The sequence below is a fragment of the Triticum urartu genome, chromosome 7 (assembly GCF_003073215.2).
Source record: "Triticum urartu cultivar G1812 chromosome 7, Tu2.1, whole genome shotgun sequence".
Taxonomy (NCBI): domain Eukaryota; kingdom Viridiplantae; phylum Streptophyta; class Magnoliopsida; order Poales; family Poaceae; genus Triticum; species Triticum urartu.
The window spans coordinates 590,155,089-590,164,489 of record NC_053028.1 but is presented as its reverse complement, the minus strand read 5'-3'; positions in this window follow the sequence as shown (position 1 = coordinate 590,164,489).

The following is a 9,401-nucleotide window of genomic DNA, read 5'->3' as shown; positions in this document are numbered from 1 at the left end:
TGTTGGGAAGTGGGTACTTATTCTTGATTGTCTTCTTGTTCAATGGTCAGTAATCGATGCAAAGTCGGTCCGTTCCATCCTTCTTCTAGACAAAAAGAGCACCACAACCCCACGGAGATGAACTTGGTCTGATCAGAACCAGACACTCTTGTTCATCGATCTGTTTCTTCAATTCTTTCAGCTCTTTTGGCCCAAGCTTGTATGGGCGCTTGCAAACGGGTTCTGTACCGGGCTCAAGATTAATAACGAACTTGACTGGCCGGTGAGGAGGCATACCCGGAAGCTCTTCTGGAAAGACATCTTGATACTCATAAACAACTGGGATATGAGAAATAGCGTCTAACTCGCCTTTCTCATTAAGAGAGAACAACCGAATGGTTTCATCACGAGCGGCAAAGATGATCACATCCTCAGAAGGATGCGTCAATTTAATCTCCTTGGCAGCACAATTAAGAAAGCCTTGTGCTTAGAAAGTCAATCCATGCCGAGAATGAGATCAATATCAGAATCACCGAGAACAATTGGGGAAGCCAGGAATTTATAATTCCCCATCTTGATGGTAACATTAGGAGCTACCAAACTAGAAGTCATAAGCTTTCCCGGGGAAACAACTTGCATAACTTTCCTCAAAACCTATGTGTCGAAGTTGTGCTCTGATGCAAATGGGTATGACATGAAAGAATGTGATGCACCAGAATCAAACAATACGTTTGCAGGAATGGAGTTAACTGAGAGGTTACCCATGATCACATCTGAAGAATCCTCTACTTGAGCTGCATTCATCATGTTCACCTTTGCATGCTTTGGATTGTGCTTGACAACTGCATTGCTTGCTGACCTGACCAAAGGAGGAGGAGGAAGGCGCCTTTGGTTGAAGCACTTGTTGGAATAGTGACCCTTCATAGCACACTTGTGACAAGTGACCTCTGAAAGTGGACGAAAAGGTGGTGGAGGACCACCTGTTCTCGGAGCCTGAGTCCGAGACTTGTTCTCATGGCTTGGGTTGGGTGGGTGGGAAGTTCCACGACCACCTGAGTGCTTCTGCTGGTAGGGATGATGAAACGGAGGAGGTGGAGGAAGCCAGAACTTCTGTTGCTTAGCTGCCACCTGAGAGGAAGAGGAAGATTGGACTACATCCCTGAGCCTCTTCTTTGAAGCCTCACACTTGAGCTGAGCGGCTTCTTGCTTTAGAGCCATGTTATAGAACTGATCGAATTGAGTAGACTCCACAAGAACGAGAGCTAGCTGCAGATCCTCTCTGAGGCCACCCCTGAAGTGATAGATCATGCTCTTTTCATCAGGAACGTCTTGCCTTGCGTAGCAAGCAAGATTCTGAAACTTGACATTGTATTGATACACAGACATGCTTCCTTGCTTGAGATTGCGGAATTCCTCACGCTTGCTCTCACCAACACTTGTTGGAATGTGATGAGCTCGAAAGTCCCGGCAGAAGTCAGTCCAGGTAATCACTCAACCCCCTCTAGAGTCTTTGTACTATTGATACCTATCTGCTGCTTGGTCCTTGAGCTGAAAAGAAGCAAACTTGACGTAGTCCTCAGGCCTGACATTGCCGCATTCAAAATGCTTGTTGATGTCCACGAGTCAATCATCAACATCCATGGCCTCAAAACAAGCGCTGGAAGACTTTGGCTGATTTGCAAGAAACTGGTTGAGGGTAGCAAACTAAGGCTGATTGTTGAATTACCCTTGGACTTGATTCCCTTGGTTGCCTTGGCCTTGATTCCGCTCTTTCATGAGCTGAATCAGCATCTGAGTGTTGGCGTTGGTGGCCGCCATCAAAGCTTTCCATGCCTCCGGAGGCAGATGAGGTGGCGGAGGGTTGGACTGCTCTCCATCAGTACGTTGCGGATTCAGACGCGTTGGGGGAGCCATCCTGAAGAAGGTGACATCCGTTAGACTATGATAGACAAGCTGAATAAACAGACAAATATGTGCAAAGAAGTCTTCACAATAAACATTCGAACAGAGATTGAACAAATGAATTCCAAAGTTAACATTACACGACCATTAAGGTGAGAAGCCACTTAGACAAAGGTTAATGAATGAAACAACAAGGTACGACTGGAACAAATAAATGGTAAGGATCCCCCAATCCCATACCAATTATCTGTCGGAAGAATAACTAAGAGCCACTAGAATTCCCACCTATTAACTCCCAAAACTGTCTGGTTATGCAATCTGGTGTTGGGGATACAGGGAGACACAATATATATCACACAACCAACAAGCCCTATGCTCCACTGTATCAATCCGTCAACACATAACCCGGAAAACTCCGGAAATCGTGTACCTCGACCTTCAAAAAGCATCCGTTATACTAACTGTGGCAATACTTTCGAACTCCCTCCCTAATACTGGGTGGCGTCAAGGTTATCTCACCACTAACTGCATAAAAGAGATTTTCGATGTCGGCGAGCTTAGGTATACCAGAAACTGCAATGATAAAATTGTGACTCAGGAGGCACCAAGAACAATGTTCTTGTCACAACAATATCGGAACGATCCTAAGATACCCGCGTGATCCTATTTTTTTAGTGAAAATGAGGAGAGGGAAGTCAAAACATCTACGTCAGGAGTCCTTACCAGAGCGACGAAGGGGATGAGGAGTAAAAAAATCCTACTCTCCGACATATATATATATATTCCTAAGACTCAAAATAGTTTTGTTCTAGACTCAACAACGTCAGCGGTTCGATCAAGCAGGGGGCTCCTAAGTCGAGATTGCTCTGATTACAAACATGTAACGCCAAATACGCGACTATAGTCCATACATGTCAAGGCACAACTTGGGGCATAAGCGCATATTGGTATGGTCGCAAGCGTGGTTGTAACTTTGCTCATCTCATGTACTGAGTAGATAGAATACAAGATTTGGCTTACAATCACCACAATGTCACACAATATCATCAAGTTATACAATCATTCAAGATGAACACAAAGTCTGGCTACGGACGAAATCAAATGAATAAAAGACAACCACCCATGCTAAGTCCCGATTGTCCCTACTGGGCACCACTACTGATCATCCGGAAAGGAAACATAGTAACGGCCAAGGTCTTCGTGGAACTCCCACTTGATTTCAGTGGCATCACCTGCATCGGTCTCGTTGGTACCTGCAACTGTGTTTGTAGTATCTGGTGAGTCACGAGGACTCAGCAATCTCAAAACCCGCGATAGCAAGACTGTTTAAGCTCATAGGAAAAGTATGGTTATATGGTGGAGTTGCAGCAAGCACTAAGCATTGTATGGTGGCTAGCTTACGAATACAGGAGTAAGATGAGAAACTATGCAACGGTCATGAACTTGTAATGATCAAGAAGTGATCCTAAACTACTTACGTTCAAAGATAACCCCACCGTGTTCTCTTCTGGAACCTCGTCGAAAAGAGACCATCACAGTTACACACGTGGTTGGTGTATTTTATAGAGTTTGGTTTCAAGTTCACTACAACCGGATATTAAAAACTCCCATCTACCACATAACCGCGGGCATGGCTCTCGAAAGATTAAACCCTGCAGGGGTGTCCCAACTTAGCCCATAACAAGCACATGATCCACGGAGACAATCCTCCATCGCGGGACCCTTCGATCATACATGGAATCCCGGTGCACAAGACATTTCAACAATGGTAAAACAAAACTAGCAAGAACACCTGAATATGCCAAGAAATCCCGAGAAGAGGCGTGCGTATCTCGTTCTCAGGGCACACTGGATGAGACATCCTACGAGTAAAACCAGACCTCAAGTTTCCCCATGGTGGCCCCGCAGTCTGCTCGGTTCGGACCAACACTCAGAGGAGCATTGCCCCGAGGGGATTGATTAAGTATCCTTGGGTTAATTACTCCCCATACAAAATTTTAGTTGTTATTAGGCAAATGGTAAAACCAATGTTGGGCCTTACTGGAAGAGTTTTATTCAAAGAGAACTGTCAAGAAGGGCCCATAAACCCTCACCATGTTAGGGACGCAAAATTCAAGGAACATAACACTGGTATGACGGAAACTAAGGCAGCAAGCGTGGAACAAAACACCAAGAAAAAGTCCAAGCCTTCCACCCTTTACCAAGTATATAGCTGCATTAATTAAATTAGAGATATTGTGATGTCACAACATATCCATGTTCCAACATGGAACAACCTGCACTGCACCTGCAACTAGCAATGCTATAAAAGGGCTGAGCAAGAGCGGTAACATAGCCAAACAATGGTTGCTAGGAAGGTGGGTTAGAGGCTTGACATGGCAATAAAGGAGCATGATAACAAGTGGTAGGTAGCACGACATAGCGATAGAACGAACAACTAGCAAGCAAAGATAGAAGTGATATCGGGGGTAATGATCATCTTGCTTGCAATGTTCTCAGGGTTGTCGAAAGCTTGCTCCTCGTAAATGTACTCGATAGGGTCCTCGTTCACGAACAGGTCTCCCGGCTCTACCCAAAGCAAAAACACAAGCAAGGGAACAACAATCAATCACGGTGCAATGCACAAGCAAAATGATGCAAGACATGGCATGGGATGCAATGTATAATGTGCAATGCATATGGGTACTCCAGAAGGGGAAAGATGATCATGGCATTAACTTTGAAAACCAAGCATGCCACTGGATAGGTTGAGAGATTTTGGTTGGAATCGATATGAAGATCACCGGAAACGGATGCATAGTTTGCAGATGACAAGCAAAACAAGATAAGATGCAATCTGCTTAACACAACAACACGGCCACTTAGATGCAAAGTTTAAATATGCTACAACACCCAAACATGAAAACACAATAATGGCAGTGAAGTACAAGTGAAGCTCTACAAATCATGAACACTGAGCTACTGCTATAACTCACTAGAACAGGTCTAAAAAAGCATGGAAAAAATGCAAATGACAACAGTTTAACAGGCTTAGCAGAAATTCACTAAGCATAACAGAAATAGCACCAGGTAGCAATGTTTAGAGCTAGTAAACTACATGCTACAGGGACCCATCATGGCAAAATTGAGCATGGCATGCTAGCCCTAAATGCACTTAACAAAACTCCCTTAATGAACTTGACACAAAGAACTACAGAAAAGATGGTAGCATCAATGCAAACATGGCAAGTGATATGAACATGTTCCAGACTTAGAGGAAATTCATGCATGGCAGAAACAGATTCATGATAGAAACTTTGCAAGCTTGTGGCACTCAATATAAAGCATGGCCTGGCATGTAATAAAATCTAGCATGGAGTATACATGAAAAGGGAGCTACACATGTGTCAAAATACCACATAGCATGATTGCATAAATATACACATAAAAGACAAAACAGTAACATGATGTAAAATGACATGTGTGCAATCTTGCTCATATGATGAAATGGATGCCACCAATGGATTCATTGGATTTTTATAGCCCCAAAATATATATAATATGTTGGGGTTCTTATAAGAAAATACCCACAATTTCACAAATATGCATCCTACCTAAAATGGATATAGACAGAAATGGCATTTTCCAAAACTGGAAATGTCCAGAAATGGACTAGCCCGAAATGGAAGGCTTTCCTGTCTAGAAATGGAATATTCGCTGGGAAAGAAATAATAAAATAAAAGGAGGGGGTTAGGTATATGACAGGTGGGGTCCTGGCCGTGGGTGTGGCTGACTGGTGGGTCCCGCAGGGTCCACATGGCGGAGGCTCACGGCGGGCTCAAGCAGGGGAAAATAGAGGAGGGGTTCGCTGGGGTGCAGAGACGGCGGAGAGCTTGTCGGAGTCTCTCCGGTGACTGAAAGACGTGGCGGCGGGGCGCAATAGGATCGCCATAGTATCCCGCACCCGCGGGTGTTGCAAAAACCACCGGGCAACGATGGAGGCATCGGCGGCGACGTGCTACAGAGGCGGCGCGGCGAGGATGGACGCGACGACGCGGGGGAGCTAGACGGGCGGCAGCGTGTTGGGGAACGCAGTAATTTCAAAAAAAATTCCTACGCACACACAAGATCCATCATGGTGATGCATAGCAACGAGAGGGAAAGAGTGTTGTCCACGTACCCTCGTAGACCATAAGAGGAAGCGTTTAGTGACGCGGTTGATGTAGTCGAACGTCTTTGCGATCCAACCGATCCAAGCACTGAAAGTACGGAACCTCCGCGATCTGCACACGTTCGGCTTGGTGACGTCCCACGAACTCTAGATCCAGCTGAGTGTCGAGGGAGAGCTTCGTCAGCACGACGGCATGATGATGGTGATGATGATGCTACCGGAATATGGCTTCGTCTAAGCACTGCAACGATATGACCGAGGTGGATTATGGTGGAGGGGGCACCGCACACGGCTAAGACAACTGTCAATTTGTGTGTTCTAGGGTGCCCCCCTTCCCCGTATATAAAGGAGCAAGGGGAGGGGGCCGGCGGCCTCATAGGGTGCGCCCCAAGGGGGAAATCCTACTCCTACTAGGAGTAGGTTCCCCCTTACCTAGTCCAACTAGGAGGGGAAGGAAAGAGGCGAAGCGGAGAAGGAAAGAGGGGTCGCCCCCAAGCCCTAAACCAATTCGGTTTGGGACTAAGGGGGGCGCGCCCCATAGCTCCCTTGCTGCCATCTATTTCCGCTAAGGTCCATTGACCCCCTGGGGGGTTCCGGTAACTCCCAGGTACTCCGGTATTTATCCGATGACCCCCGGAACCTTTCCGGTGTCTGAATATAACCTTCCAATATATCATTATGTATGTCTCGACCATTTCGAGACTCCTTGTCATGTCCGTGATCTCATCCGGTACTCCGAACAACCTTCGGTACATCAAAACACATAAACTCATAATACCGATCGTCATCGAACATTAAGCGTGCGGACCCTACGGGTTCGAGAACTATGTAGACATGACCGAGACTCATCTTCGGTCAATAACCAATAGCGGAACCTAGATGCTCATATTGGCTCCTACATATTCTACGAAGATCTTTATCGGTCAAACCGCATAACAGCATACGTTGTTCCCTTTGTCATCGGTATGTTACTTGCCCGAGATTCAATCGTCGGTATCTCAATACCTAGTTCAATCTCGTTATCGGCAAGTCTCTTTACTCGTTCCATAATGCAACATCCCATCACTAACTCATTAGTCACATTGCTTGCAAGGCTTATAGTGATGTGCATTACCGAGAGGGCCCAGAGATACCTCTCTCATACACGGAGTGACAAATCCTAATCTCGATCTATGCCAACTCAACAAATATCATCGAAGAGACTTGTAGAGCATCTTTATAGTCACCCAGTTACATTGTGACGTTTGATAGCACACTAAGTGTTCCTCCGATATCCGGGAGTTGCATAATCTCATAGTCATAGCAACATGTATAAGTTATGAAGAAAGCAATAGTAACAAACTAAACGATCATCGTGCTAAGCTAACGGATGGGTCAAGTCAATCACGTCATTCTCTAATGATATGATACCGTTCATCAAATGACAACTCTTGTCCATGGCTAGGAAACTTAACCATCTTTGATTAACGAGCTAGTCAAGAAGAGGCATACTAGTGACACTCAATTTGTCTATGTATTCACACATGTACTAAGTTTCCGGTTAATACATTTCTAGCATGAGTAATAAACATGTATCATGATATAAGGAAATAAATAATAACTTTATTATTGCCTCTAGGGAATATTTCCTTTAGTCTCCCACTTGCACTAGAGTCAATAATCTAGTTCACATCGTCATGTGATTTAACACCAATAGTTCACATCTGCATGTGAATAATACCCAAAGGGTTTACTAGAGTCAATAATCTAGGTCACATTGCTATGTGATTAACACCCAAAGAGTGATCTTGTTTTTGTTGTGAGAGAAGTTTAGTCTATGGGTCTGGAACATACAGATCCGTATGTATTTTGCAAATTTCTATGTCTACAATACTCTGCATGGAGCTACTCTAGCTAATTGCTCCCACTTTCAATATGTATCTAGATCGAGACTTAGAGTCATCTAGATCGGTGTCAAAATCTTGCATCGATGTAACTCTTTATGACGAACTCTTTTACCACCTCCATAACCGAGAAATATTTCCTTAGTCCTCTAAGGATAATTTTGACCGCTGTCCTGTGATCTACTCCTAGATCACTATTGTAATCCCTTGCCAAAAGCATGCTAAGGCATACAATAGGTCTGGTACACAGCATAGCATACTTTATAGAACCTATGACTGAGGCATAGGGAATGACTTTTCATTCTCTTTCCATTTTCTGCCATGGCCGGGTTTTGAGTCTTTACTCAATTTTAGACCTTACAACTCAGGCAAGAACTCCTTTGACTGATCCATTTTGAACTCCTTCAAAATCTTATCAAGGTATGTACTCATCGAAAGTCTTATCAAGCGTCTTGATCTATCTTTATAGATCTTGATGCCCAATATGTAAGTAGCTTTATAGGTAATTCTTTCTTTGAAAAACTCCTTTCAAATTCTCCTTTATGCTTTCGAGAAAATTCTACATCATTTCCGATCAATAGTATGTCATTCACATATACTTATCAGAAAGGTTGTAGTGCTCCCACTCACTTTCTTGTAAATACATGCTTCACCGCAAGTCTGTATAAAACTATATGCTTTGATCAACTCATCAAAGCGTATATTCCAACTCCGAGATGCTTGCACCAGCCCATAGATGGATCGCTGGAGCTTGCACACTTTGTTAACACCTTTAGGATTGACAAAACTTTCTAGTTGCATCATATACAACTCTTTTTCAATAAATCCATTAAGGAATGTAGTTTTGATATCCATTTGCCAGATCTCATAAAATGCGGCAACTGCTAACATGATTCGGACAAATTTTTAAGCATCGATACGAGTGAGAAAATATCATCGTAGTCAACACCTTGAACTTGTCAAAAACCTTTTTGCGACAATTCGAGCTTTGTAGATAGTAACACTATTATCAGCGTCCGTCTTCCTCTTGAAGATCCATTTATTCTGAATGGCTCACCGATCATCCGGCAAGTCAATCAAAGTCCATACTTTATTCTCATACATGGATCCCATCTTAGATTTCATGGCCTTTAGCCATTTCGCAGAATCTGGGCTCATCATCGCTTCCTCATAGTTCGTAGGTTCGTCATGGTCAAGTAACATGACTTCCAGAACATGATTACTGTACCACTCTGGTGCGGATCTTACTCTGGTTGACCTACGAGGTTCGGTAGTAACTTGATCAGAAGTTTCATGATCATCATCATCAGCTTCCTCACTTATTGGTGTAGGAATCACTGGGACTGATTTTTGTGATGAACTACTTTCCAATAAGGGGGTAGGTACAATTACTTTGTCAAGTTCTACTTTCGTCCCACTCACTTCTTTCGAGAGAAACTCCTTTCTCTAGAAAGGATCCATTCTTAGCAACGAATATCCTGCCTTCG